This window comes from Rhincodon typus, chromosome 8 (genome assembly GCF_021869965.1).
Source record: "Rhincodon typus isolate 14 chromosome 8, sRhiTyp1.1, whole genome shotgun sequence".
Taxonomy (NCBI): Eukaryota; Metazoa; Chordata; class Chondrichthyes; order Orectolobiformes; family Rhincodontidae; genus Rhincodon; species Rhincodon typus.
The window spans coordinates 92,643,414-92,657,759 of record NC_063339.1 but is presented as its reverse complement, the minus strand read 5'-3'; the positions used below and the strand labels follow the sequence as shown (position 1 = coordinate 92,657,759).

General features: G+C 41.7%; 2 long non-coding RNA genes across 4 annotated transcripts in view; one reads left to right on the top strand and one right to left on the bottom strand.

The window, feature by feature from the left end:
• Positions 1 to 11,969, bottom strand: part of LOC125483861 — a 12,609-nt gene extending 640 nt beyond the window's left edge. The window contains exons 1-3 of one of the 2 annotated variants that reach the window (XR_007262771.1): positions 11,903 to 11,969; positions 11,437 to 11,495; positions 3,760 to 4,199 (exon numbers count right to left, since the gene is read on the bottom strand). This is a non-coding gene — a long non-coding RNA (uncharacterized LOC125483861). Of the gene's footprint in view, positions 1 to 3,759; positions 4,200 to 11,436; positions 11,496 to 11,902 lie in introns of those variants that run through there. The other variant, XR_007262772.1, reaches the window with a different exon arrangement.
• Positions 1 to 14,346, top strand: part of LOC125483852 — a 65,016-nt gene that overhangs the window by 30,302 nt on the left and 20,368 nt on the right. The window lies entirely within an intron of this gene.

Sequence of the window (14,346 nt, the reverse complement as noted above, 5' to 3'; positions counted from 1 at the left end):
CACTGACCATCACTGAATCTGAATACCCTTTAGATTCTCTTCACAACTTATCTTCCAAACTATTTTCACCAAGAAAATGTTCAATGTTTAAATTGAAAACTGCCAAGAACTGATGCCTGTTGGAAAACCAAATAAGCTTCTGTCATGCATGGTTCCACATTCAGCCGTTAGCCTTTTTGAGTTGGTTCGTGGTGAGTGTGTCCCCTGTACAAAACTTCTTCGCTTCCCTCGTCCCATCCCCTAGTAATAACTAGCAACCCATCAGATGTCCTCCTATTATTTGGTGATACCATCGCATTAGCTTTCTATGATTTGTGTACAAGGATCTGGACAATAATATCTCCAATATAAATTATTTCCTTGTGAAGGACTTTCCCTCTCCCCCTGTCTCCTGCAACCTTACTTCCAACAAGAGTGAGGAGCTTTGACGTCTTGGAGGATGTGACAAGGAGAGTGGAGAAAAAAGACTCAATGTTGTGTATTTGGATTTCCACCCAGCGTGCAACAAGTTGTCAGGTAAAAGGTTTCTGTGCAAAGTAAGAGCTAATGGTTTGGTGGTTAGTATAGCAGAGGGTTCACTCACTAATAGCAGCCTGCTAATTGGGATAAATTATTAGGTTTCAGGCTGGCCAACTTTAACTCTGAATACCACAGATCAGTGCTGGGACTTCAACTATTTCCAATCTATATGACTGACTTGGATGTAGGAGTCAACTGTACTGTAACAAAATTTGCCAAGCAAGAGGAGAGGAGGGTTGGACGGAACCTGTAAGCCAAAAAGGTACTGGGTAAATCAAAATGACAGATTGAGCCTCGTTGTCAGAAAATGTATGGATGTCATCTCTGGCAAGATGTATAGAAATGCAGAGCAGTCCTTCAGTACAGGAGGCAGCAGAATGCTGCACTGCAGACGGATCTGGGTGTCCTTGGATCATGTACAGTTGTATGCAGGTATAGCAAGTAATCAGGAAAACAAGTGGACTGTTTGTCCTGATTTGCAAAACTCATTATGATTGTGCAATGTATTAGTGGGAATGCTTTCGAGTACTATGGGTAGTGTTGAGAATAAAATTTATATCTATGTGAAAAATAGGAAGATAAGGAATTGCTTGGACACTTCCTGGAATGTAAAGAGTTTTTAATCATTTATTTGGAAAATGAGTTCACATTTTAAATCTGCTGTGGTTTACTTGATAAATATGGAAAGTCAACTGACTTATTTTTTCTCCTAAGAAGTAAAACTTTTTGGGAGATGGGATTTCTGGAAATTAATTCCTGGAAAACATGTTTTTTGAAAAGATTATGGGGAATTCTGAGTACTGATGGGTTTCCTAGCAACCCTTTCCAGTCTTGATGAGTATTTTCACTGATCTAGGTGGTCAGTAAGGAAGGAAACCTCAGAAGGTGCAAATCTCTCTCTCTTAGTCTCTCTGTAGAAGTTATTACAAAACTGATAAAAGTTTCCAAATATCAGTATTTCTGATGACTTTACAAGCTGAACAGTTATCACTTCCCAAACACTAGATCCAGCTTCATTTCAATCCGAAATGAAGATCTCCCATTTTACCTTAGTTTCCCATGAACCCTTGGAATTTTAATGTGGAGTGGAATGTTTTATCAGTGTTATCATGCAAACTATCTGCAGCAAAGTGACCTGTTGAATTTCAAACTTCATCCACTCCACTGCTGTTTCCCCATCAGTCTGAAGTGCTTTCCTTCAAGCAGTTATCCAATTTCTTTTTGAAAGTTCCTGTTACTGCACCAATCCTTCAAACACTGCATTCCAGATCGGAACAGCTCACTGAGGAATGAAGTGTTTCTCAGGGTGTCCTGTTTGCTCTGAAGCTGCAGTTTGAGATTCTAATTTGGTTCTAACTTCACTACCCATGAGGAGAGACAAGAGAAACTGGGAATCTTTTCATTAGAATAAAGCAGGATGTGATGAGACATGGGAGGGAGTTCAAAACTGGATCCAGGTCAAGGCACAAACTACCCCAGGCACTTGTTCCTCGGGATCTGGGTCCAGGGGAGACATTGATGGGGTGATCTCATCATCATCATCAAGGTGAGAAACACTCGTCAGAATCATACATTATCCAGTCAGATACAACCTGGATTTGACCATATGGCTCTGTGGTTAGCACTGTTGCTTCACTGGGGACCCAGGTTCGATTCTAGCCTCGTTAGAGACTTCTAGTTTTCAAAAACTTACAGGAAATTCTCATAGCTTAGAGAAAAAGACTGTAGGTTTCAGTTTTACTCTGAGTTTTGACCAGACCTGAGAGGTTGTTGGAATAAGGTGGCTGTGCAGAACAGTGTTCCAAACAGGGAAGGGGATTACAGTGAACTAGGTTACCTTAGAATGAGCAATTAGTGTTTGTCCCACACCAGGACTGTTCTAATTAAATCCTGAAATGGTTATTTAAAGCTGAGTATATTTAAGGCCAGGTATATAATTGCTCCAGGGAGAAGCTCTGTGGGGTTCCAGTCCAAAAGTTAAAGGCTTAAGTGTGTTAAACATAGCAAGATGTAGACCAGGGACTCTGGTATGAGTACTGCCACAAGTCTTAGGATACAGGATAAGCCATTTAGGACTGAGATGAGGAAACATATTCACTGAAACAGTAATGAATCTGTAGAATTCTCTCCCACAGAAGGCTGTGAAGCCAAGTCACTGAATGTATTCAAAGAATGAGATGGCTAATTTTTTTTTTTAATTTTAAAGGGATCAAGAGTGCAGGGGTTGTGGGGGGGAAAGCAGGAATGGGGTACTGAGGTGAGGGTCAGTCATGATCATATTGAATGGAAGAGCACACTCAAAGGCTGAATGGCCTACTCCTACTCCTAATTTCTATGTTTCAATAAGAGCTGTGTTGGTTAATGTACAAAAACTGTTTTGTTTCTTTTCCATTTCTAACTGAGTTTTTCGGATTTGTGGGATTACACATTTACTCGGCTTTTAAACATAAACTTTTGAATTTGTATTAAGTAAATGGTTGGTTTATTCTATTTTAAATTCATCTCTTTTTCTAATAAACTTCTATTTTATTGTTAAAGCAAAATCTGCAGCATTGTATAGTTCTGTTTCAGAGAGAGATCACATTGTTCAAGCAAACCAAAATCAAAATAAAAACATTCAAGACGGTGGTGGAATAGGATGCTCCAACCAGAGCTCCTCCACTCCTTCTGCTTATTTCCCACTTTCTTCTCTTTTTTCCTTCCTCCCCCTCCCCCACCTTCTCCTGAGGCAGAGCAGCTGGAGGCCCAAGCAGAGCAGGGACAGCCAGTAGGTCGAAGGCCTGAGCGGACGGGGCACGGTTATTGGACTTGGGACCAGTGCAGGCAGTTAGCGGCTTACGAGCTTGTGCAGACCATGTGTGGAAGCCCCGCCGTGTTCATCTACTGCAGGCCCTTTCTATAAGGGTTGTAATGTTTATCTTTTTAAACTTTATTTCTCATTTTTTCTAATTTATACAATGAACAACTAAGTAATACAACAAAAACAGAAATTGCTGGAAAAGCTCAACAGGTCTGGCAGCATCTGTGAAGAGAAATCAGAGTTAAGGTTTGTGGGTTCGGTGACCCTTCCTGAGAACTGAGGAGGGGTCACCAGACCAGAGATGTTAACTCTGATTTCTCTTCACAGATGTCTCAGACCTACTGCTCTTTTCCAGCAATTTCTGTTTTTGCTGATTTACAGCATCTGCAGTTCTTTCAGTTTTTATTTTGTAAGTAATGTAACTTGAAGTAATTGAACAAGGATGGAGTTGAAACATATTTTACCTCATCTGAGAAGGTAGTTGGACTGACAAAATGGCAGTGGTTTCGATCAGTCAAATTAGAAAAACGTTTTGAGAATGCAAAGGAAATCATTATCATGGAATGATTGAAAAAAAAGTCTTTCAAATGTAGAAACTTATTTAGATGAGCATCAAATACTCAAGACCAGTGAAGCAGCAAATCTGGCAGATACCTATACTCTCTCTCATAGACCATTATATATGGAGAAATGGACATATGGAAACCTTTCACCTCACCTGACCTTAAGTTACTAGAGATGTTCTTTTCTCTTTCTTGCACAGTCAATTCTTGTGGGAACCAAAAAGAATGTGGTGATTCCTCAGCATGAGGAAAAGTGCAACCAGCTCCTTCTAACACACAGTCAGTCTATCATCACACCCAGAGTGAAGGTACAAGATCTAGATAATAGGGACACAAGAAAAGTGAGAATTCAAACACTGAGAAAAGCAGCATCTGCACACAAGAACAAGGTCTCATACCTGAGAAAAAGGTTTATGGACTGAGAGTCAAATACACAAATGGACTGGGGCTGAAGCTCTAAATGCAGCTTTGATGATGTGACAGTGACATCAGAGAGGGTCTGGCCAGAAGCTGGTCATAACTGGGTGTTAAATATTACAGGTTATAATGAATTGGAAATAAAAATAAAGGATAAAAGTAAGGCCACCCCATGATGCGTTTGTAACGAAGGATTAGACATAATCAAAAGCAACATAAAGATTCCATTTAAGTACAAAGATGCTGGAAATCTGAAACTAAAACAAAAATGGTTGGAGAAACTCAGCAGGTCTGGCAGCATCTGAGGAGAGAAATATTAACTCTGCTTCCTCTCCACAGCTGCTGTCAGACCTACTGAGTTTCTCCAGAAATTTCTATTGTTAGTATACAGACTCCATTGTCAGAATTAGTGGTATTATGTATTCATTCAGAAACTAGACAGTGTACAACAACACTCAAATATTTTAACAGGAATTCTACATTTTCTGATAGATTGGGACGTGTAGCATCATCCAGACATTTCCTGAATTTGCCTTTCTCTTTCAGTTTCTCTCCAATCTTCCACAATGATCTCAGAATACCTTCTCTCTGGTGAGACGCACCCCCCACTTCACTGCCCCTGGTCTCACTGAGCTACTCACCAACACCGATACAACGAGAAATACAGTTCAGCAGCAAGAATAGGCCATTGGGCCCTCAAACCCACTCTGCCATCGATAAGGTCGTGACTGATCCGATTGTGGTCTCAGTTTCTGGTCTGCTCCCAATATTCTTTGACTTTAACCTTTGCATTGAATATTTTTAATGACTGCCATTATTACTCTCTGAGGAATTGAGTTCCGTGAGCTCATCCTCAGAAAAAAATTCTCTACTGAGAAGAAACGAAGAAATGATCAATGGATATTCTTCAAGCTGGAGGAAGGTTTGTAGTGGCATTCCCCAGTGGTTGGTATTGGAACATTTGCTTTTCCTGATATACATTAATAAGGTAGATCATGAATCTCAAAATTCGTAGATAACGCTACGTGTTGAGGAACTGTAAGCAGTGAAGATTGGACATATTTTGAGTGACCACCTTGCAGAACACCTCCAGTCCGTGCACAACCCGGCCTTCCCGTAGCCGGTCATTTTAACGCAGTGTCCTGCTCCCATGCCCACTTGTCTGTCCTCAGCATGCTTCAATGCTCCAGCGAATCACAGTGCAAACTGGAGGAACAATATCTCATCTTCAGCCTAGGCAATTTGAAACCCTCAGCACTTAATATTGAGTTCAACACCATCAGATTGTGAATTCACTCCCATTTCTTCCCTTTTTTTAAGCTTCACTTGTTGCATTCTCTGTCACCATGTCTTCTTTACCCTCCTCCAACTCCATGGGACCATCTGTCCTTTCCTGTCTGACAGTTATACACACCATTGTTCTGCCATTCTCACATTCCAATCACTTAATCTGCAATATCAACACCCTTTCTCCCCCAGCACTCCAGCCATCCACCCCCCCAGTGTTGCATAACTGCTGCCCCTCCACATTTCACGCCAGCACTGAAGGGTCATCTAGACCAGAAACATTAGTTTACTCTCTCTACACGGATGCTGCCTGACTACCTGTGATTTGCAGCATTTTGTGTTTTCAGGTGAAGTTGGTCCTCCAACCAGAGTGAACCAATCACTCTTCATTGGCTGAAACTGCCTGAATTGGAAATATGATACTGTGTCAAACTCCAGGACAAAACTGGAGCTTTGTGCAACAAAAGTCAGGTGGAAACGTTGACTCTGATCTCAGATGGCACCACAGTTAATGCCAGACCTGCTGAGTGTCACCAACTATTTCTGTTTTTGTTTCAGATTTCCAGCATCCACAGTTCTTGGTTTTTGTTTGGAGCTTTTGCTTTGTGGCTTTACACAGGTGAAACCCTGTGGAGGTGGAGAAAATGCACAAAAAATTCAAGGGCTGAATGGGGAAGAGTTCAAACTGAACGAGAACATTTTACTGAGACTTGAACACAACATTTTAAGATGAGGTAGAAGGCATTAGAGAGGATCCAGAAAAAGAAAACACTCCCAAAATCAGCCCAGCAATGACACACATCAGTTATGTGGGCAGATTGGAGATATGAGACAAACACAGAGATGTGGCTGTCAGGAGATCAGAGCTGGGAACTAAACATCCGAGGATACACATCTTATGAAAGATAGGCAGATGGAAAGTAAAAAAAGACCCTGACGGAACTTGTGTACAAGCTTCCAAGTAGTCGTCAGGATGTCTGGAAGGAAATAAAATCAGGAGAGAGAAAAGGCATGTAGAAAAGGTACTATTACAATAATTATGGGGTACTTCAATACACAAATTACTGGGAAAAATCAGCTTGGCAGCAGATTTCAAGAAAAGAAATTTGTGGAACGTCTATGAGATTGTTTTTGGAGCCGTTTATGGTTGAACTCAGTGAGGAATAGGCAATTCTGGATTTAGTGATGTATAATGAGGGAGATTTGATTAGGGGTGAAGGAACCTTGAGAAGGCAGTGACCATAAATATAATAGAATTCACCCTGCAGTTTGAGAGGGAGAAGATTGAATCAGATGCAACAGTTCTGTTCTGGCCTGTTCTGAGGAAGGGTCACTGGACCCAAAACGTTAACTCTGTTTTCTCCTTCACAGATGCTACCAGACCTGCTGAGCTTTTCCAGCAACTTTATTTTTGTTGCAACAGTATTACAATTGAGTAAAAGTAACTACAAAGACATGAGGAAGGAGCTGGCCAGAGTTGATTGGAAGGGGGAACCTAAATGGGAAGAAAGTGAAGAAACAATAGCAGGAGTTTCTGGGGTAATTCAGGAGACACTGCAGAAATTCATCCCAAGGATGAAGAAACATACTCCGGGGAGGATGACGCAATCATGGCTGACTAGGAAAGTCAGACAGAGCATAGAACATAGAACAGTACAGCACAGTACAGGCCCTTTGGCCCACGATGTTGTGCTGAACTTTTACCCTAAACCTAAGGTCTATCTAACCTCCACCCCTACCTTATATTATCATCCATATGCCTATCTAATAGCCGCTTCTTAAATGCCCCTAATGAGGCCAACTCCACTACCTTCTCCGGCAATGCATTCCATACCCCTACCACTCTCTGAGTAAAGAGCCTATCTCTGACGTCTCCCCTATATCTACCTCCATCACTTTAAAACTATGCTCCCTCATAATAGCTACCTCCACCTGAGGAAAAAGTCTCTGGCTGTCCACTCTATCTATACCTCAGATCGTTTTGTACACCTATCAAGTTACTGCTCATCCTTCGTCATTCTGAAGAGAAAAGCACTCGCTCTCTCAACCTTTCCTCATAAGACCATCCCTCCATTCCAGGCAACATCCTGGTAAATCTCCTCTGCACCTCTTCCAACACTTCCACATCTTTCCTGTAATGAGGCGACCAGAACTGGACACAATACTCCAGATGTGGCCGCACCAGGGTTTTGTACAGCATAAAATCAAAAGAAAAAGCATAAAACGTAGTGAAGATTTGTGGAAGCCAGAGGATTGTGAAACCTTCAAAAACCAGAGTAACTAAAAAAAAGGGGGATAAGACGAAATATGAGAGTAAGCTAGCTAGTAATATAAAAGAAGCTGATACCCATTTCGGTATCTAAAAGGTTACAGAGATGCAAGAGTGGACACTGGAGCACTGGAAAATGGGGCTGGAGAAGTAATACTAGGGCACAAAAATTATGGAGAAACTGAATCGGTCCCTTGCATCAGTTTTCACAGTGGAAGACACCAACATACCAGAACTTCGAGAGAAACATGGGTCAGAAGTGAGTGTAGTGGCCATTACTAAGGAGAAGAAGCTGAGGTAGTTGAAACATCTGCAGATAGATAAATCACCAAGACCGGATGGACTACACCGCAGAACTCTGAAGGAGATTGTAGAGGAATTGGTGGTGATCTTTCAGAAATCATTGGAGTCACATGTACTCACATGAATACAATGAACAGTTTACAAGTGGCCACTTACGGCACAATCTTACGTACAAAGATATCTACGTACAACACTATCGAGGGCCCTACCATTAATTGTATAGGTCCTGCCCTTGAGGGGTATAGATAAAGTGAATGGAAGGTGTCTTTACTTCAGGGTGGGAGATTTCAAGACTAGGGGGCATATTTTTAAGGTGAGAGGAGATACATTCTAAAAAGAGGGGCTATCTTTTTATACAGAGCGTGGTTTGTATGTGGAATAAACCTCCAAAACAAGTGGTGGATATACGTACAGTTACAATGTTTAAAAGGCATTTGGATAAGGACATAAATAAGAAATGTTTGGAAAGAAATGGGCCATGTGCAGGCAGGTGGGACTCCTTTAGTTTCAGAACATGGTCGGTATGGACTAGCTGGACTGAGGGTCTGCTTCCATGCCGTCAGACTATGTGACTGTGATTGAAACTTACAGAATACTGTGAGGCCTGGATAGATGGACACGGAGAAGATGTTTCTACTAATACAAAAGGCAAATACCTGAGGGCACAGCCTCAGAGAAGGGATGACCCTTTAGGACTGAGATGAGGAGGAATTTTTTCAGCCAGAGGGTAGTGATTTTGTGGAACTCAGTAGAGGATTGTGGAGGCCAAGTTTTTGAATGTTTTTATGACACAGGTAATTAGGTCCTTGATTGGTAATGGGACCAACGGTTACAGAAGGTAGGAGAATGGGGTTGAGAAACTTATCAGTCACGATCAAATGGTGGAGCAGCCTTATGGGCCAAATAGCCTAATTCTGCTTCCACACCTTGTGTTCTTAGGGTTATTATGGATGACTTCAATCTGCACATAGATTGAGCAAATCAGATCAGTAACAAGACCATATACAAGAAACTCCTGGAGTGCGCACAAAATGGTTTTCTGGATTGACAAATTGAGGAGCCAAAGGGAGGACAGATAATCCTCAATGGTGTAATGTGTAATGGTCAGGGGTGGGTTAGCTCAGTTGGCTGGATAGCTGGTTGGTGACGCAGAGTGATGCCAGCAGCACGTGCTCAATTCCTGTACCAGCTGAGGTCAACATGAAGGTCCCACCATCTTAACCTTGCCCATTTCCTGAGGCGTGGTAACCCTGAGGTTAAAGCACCATTGGTCGTGTCTCTCTCGCTCTCTCTCAAGTGAGAGGGCAGTCCTACCGTCTTCTGGGACTACAGCAACTTTATTTCAAAATTTTAATTGTGTAATGAAAATGGATTCATTGGCAATCTAGCTGTGAAACGTCCCTTGTGGAAGAGTGAAAACCTCTTCATGATAGACCTGTTCATTATGATGGAGAGTGACAGTGTTGATTCTGAGAGTCGGGGCCAAAGTCTAAATAGAGGTAATTACATTGGTATGAGGCACATGCACGCAGGGTACAATAACTTGGGGAACATAAACTGAAAGGGATGACAAACATTTAAAGAGCACTTGGAGGAACTGCAACTGTTGTTCATTCCAGTCTGGCACAAAATAAAATGGGAAAGGTGATCCTGTCATAGCTAACAAGGGATATTAGGGATAGTCCTGGATCCAAGGAAGAGACATACAAATTAGCTAAAAAAGAGCAGCTGACCTGAAGACTGGGTGCAGTTCAGATTTCAGCAAAAGAGGACTAAGGGATTGGTTAAGAAGGGGAAAATAAAGTCAAAAGGTAAGCTTGTGGGGAACATATAAACTAATTGGAAAAGCTCCTAAAGGGATATGAAGAGGAAAAAAAAATAATGAAAACAAGTCCCTTACAATCAGAAACAGGGGAAGTTATAATGTGGAATAAAGAGATGGATAGACCAATTAACTACATATTTTGGTTCTGTCATCACAAACAACGAGATATATAATATCCCCAAAAAGGTTGGGAACACGAGAGCAAGTAAAGGAAATCAGTATTAATAGGGAAATGATGCTGGGGAAAATTGATGGGATTAAAAGCCAACATATCCCAGCACCTGGTATTCTACAGCCCAGACTACTTAAAGTGGCCTGAGAGATAATGGATACATTTTGAAACAAGGAGCTTGAATCTAAATTAAGGAAATTAATGATTATCTTTCATACTGCTATAGACTCTGGAATAGTTCCCATAATTGGAAAGGAGCTAATGTAACTCCACTGTGTTAAAAAGGTGGTAGAGAGAAAACATTAACTTATAGACCGGTTAGTTAACATTAGAAAACAGTGACAGATTGGACGTAGTCAGTCAGCATGAATTTACAAAAGGGGAACGAGAAACAAGAAATTAGATCTGTTTGTCCTTGCACACAAGGCACTGAAAGCAAGCATGCAGGCAGAGGCAGGAAATGAAGACGGCAAATGCTAGGTTGGCCTTCATAGCGAGAGGAAATAAGAACAGGAACAGGGATATCTTGCTGAAAGTGTACAGGGTCTTTTGAGACTACACCTGGAACATTGTGTGCAGTTTTGGAACACGTATCTGACTAAGGCTGTTCTGGCTACAGAGGTGCTCCAATTAATGTTTACCAGACTGATTCCTGGAGTGGCAGGACTGACGTTTTAGATCAGAATGGATCAGATAGGATGAAATTCACTGGCGTTTAGAAGAACACGGAAGATCTCACAGAAATCAATAACATTTTAAAATCAAATGCGGAATCTGCGGCTCAAAAGATATCAGAAGCACTAGAATCAGAGCAAACTCACAGTTCAGGAAATACCCAGGGATCAGGGTGATGTCACTGAGTAATTGCCCGTGTGATAACATCACCCACTTGAACACAGAGCATTTGGGTCTGCACAAACAGGTGATCTCCACAAAGGACGTGAGGGTCTGAGGAGAGATTTGAAAGTAAATTAATCGGAATGGCTCAACAACCAAGGGATATTAGTTGTAAGGTCAGGTTGGAGAAAACTGAAGTTGCTCTGCACACAACAAAGGAGGCTGCGATGAGATTTGATAAAGTGTCTAGATTCATGATAGGGTTAAACAAGGTAGATAAAGAGCAGCTGTTCCTCTTTACTGATAGTAAAACTATGAGACACACAGATATCGGGCAATAGTTATTGGAGATGTAAGGAAGGAATTTTATGTTACTTTTATTTTACTCAATACTTAAATTCAAAGGCCATTAATATCCAGTACTGAATGAATAAATTGGCTCACTTAGATCTTGGTGTATCATTTGGTTTGGGTTTTCGATCTGCAAATCCTCTTCTAATGTGCTGTAAAAAAAATTTACAAAAGCCATCTCAGTCAGTCTGGGACAAAATTTCAGAAGAAGCAAATATTTATTTGATTTGAAGTTTGCTGTGCGTAAATGCTGCCCTCCTGACTCCCAGTAAAAGGCGTTTATAAACTCCGTTCCTATCAGTCCAGCAAAGACATTCACAACATCCTCTCCCCTGGCCCAGAATGACCGCACATGCGCCCTGCTGCCCTTTGCCTCCTACGAAGATGGCGGCCGTTACCCGTGGCCTGCCGTTAAGAAGGAGACTCGATTTGTCCCGTTTTGTAAAACAGGGGGCAAATAGTTTCTTTATGCGGGGTCTGCCGCATCCACGAAGTGTTTAGAAAGCCTCCCCATCTAACCGCCCGGTCCATCGCCTCCTCTGTTCCACCACATTGTTACCTTTTGTGGAGCTGAGGTAAAAAGCAACGGCTTCTCAGGATCACTCCCAATACGCATGCTCTACACTGTGGGCACTCGGGAACATACTGAGCCTGCGCAGTCATAAGCAATGCTGCACGTAGCGCTCGAAATTCTGGGTTAAGTGCCCACGTTGTAAAGATTGAGTTTTATTTGGCGTGATATGTACAAGGAATCTTCCTCTTCCTACCAGGACAACTGACATATATAACACATTTAATAGAGTATAAAATGTGCCTTTTGCATCCCAGGGATACAATATCACAAAGTCTGAAACTTTGTGAGACATTCCGGGTCACAGGGCTGCTTTCTTATTAGGGAGGCAAAGCTGCTGATGTTTTAACCTGAGGGACACCACATCTCATGTCAGCAGAGAGGTTGAAAGGGGAGAGTCATTAGTGGTAACCTCAGGCAGTGTGGGATTTAAACCCACACTGTTGGCATCATGAGGAAAACTGGCAAACGGCTCTGAGAAAGAGTTTGGCTTTCATAACTGTCTCCAAGAAGGAAAACGCAGATTTCACATTGCAACAAAGAGCAAAGTTTCCTATTGTTTGTTGAAGAAAGTGTTTATGTTCTACTAATGCCCTCGAGCCATTCAATAACTTTGGATAAGCACTTGAAACATCAGAGCAAATGAGGCGATGGGCCAAGTGCTGGAAACTGGGTTTGGAAGTGAGATGTTTGATGACTGGCATTGATACAATGGGCTGAAGGGCCTCTCTCCGTGGTGTTAAAATCTCACTGACTATCATTTTGGAACTGAAGGAGGTCAAAAGCAGTGTCAAGATGAAAAGTTGCAAGTATTGTGCGCACCTTCCTTTTTGGGATTCAGCATTGCAACTGCTGTGTTCTTGGTTTGATTCCCAAATAAGAATGAGGATTTTATTGTTCCTGTCCAAATTCTTAAAATGAACGTGAATTCCTGACATTAAAAGACATAAAGGGGACAGCTCTGTCAGAATCAGTGAAAGTTTATATCAAGGATAAAACCAAACAGGAGGAAGCGCTGAAATCCATGGACTTCACATGCTCAGACACAGTACTACAAAAGAAGACTTGCTCCTTATTAAAGCAGACAGGTTTCTTTGAGATTTAACATGTTGGACACAAAAAACATTGGTTTTCCTTCTGGGCAGTCTTGAACCAGAGCACCTAATATCAGAATGGGGGTCGCACATTTAAGACAGACGAGGAAGCATTTATTCTCTCAGATGGCTGTGAATCAGTGGAATTCCTTACAGCAGAGAATTGTCAGATCGGGGTCATTAGTGTATTCAACAGTGAGATTGACAGATTTTTAATCAGTAAAGGTATCAAGGGTGATGGGGAAAGGCAAGAAAGTACGTTTCAGATTATCAGTTCAGACAGAAGCTCATTGAATGGTGGAGCAGACTGGATGGGCTGAGTGGTCTCTTTCTGCTCCTAAAAGTTATGGTCTTAATATGAGACTGTAAAACTGACCTGAGCAAAATTTGTCAAGTTAACATGCATGGATCCCCTCCAGGCACTGAACTGAGATGAGACGTGCACAGGACAACACACAAAGGAGAGTCATTGTGGGTGATTGTTCTGGAGTGATCTGTATACCAGGGTAATCAGTGAAAACCAGTCTTGACAACCCAAATTGGGCCTGTCTCCACTAGGCTTACAGTCAGCTCTCACAAGCCTCCATTGCCCTTCACTTTTCCTGACGTTCCCTCTTTTCTTGTTTTAAACTGATTGCACGTCAGGCAATTGTAGCTGACGTTGCTGATGTGGAACTGTAACATGCAATGAAGCGATTCTAACCGATCCATTCTGCTTCTAAAGATTAGTCAGTATTTTATATTTATCAGTGTAAATGTTAACCATTAACAGGCCATGGCAGTGAAGGCACTGAACCCTTATCACTAGACGACCAGGCTAGATCTCTGTTCATATCACCCTGGACACTGATTTGGCATTGCATTCTCCCATCCTACTGCACATGATCCCCTCTGCTTTGTATCGGATTTGTTACATTGTCTTGGTGTATGATGCACAGCCTATCCGTTCATCAATTACATTGCAGTTTCTAATGCATTACCAATCATTGCAGTTCCTGGGAATCTGACAGGACTGTGCCCAGCAAACATCCCTCACTAAAGACAACTGACATAAGGTGTTACGACAGGAAATGGCTGAACCCCTCTGACAATTGAACTAAAATACCAGCCCTGATCTGTTATGACAGGAGTAGGGGTTCTCATCTAATAATTACCCACTAAACACCCAGAGAAGCTTGCCTTTCCCCTCACAATCCATTGAAAGACCATTTAACAGAAAGAAAATCCTTGATCTCGACTTTACAAGTAACAAAAAACAATTGATTTATTCAACCCAAAAATGAATACATTAACAAAATTACTAACAAACTGACAATTCACAGACTGCTAACTACTCCC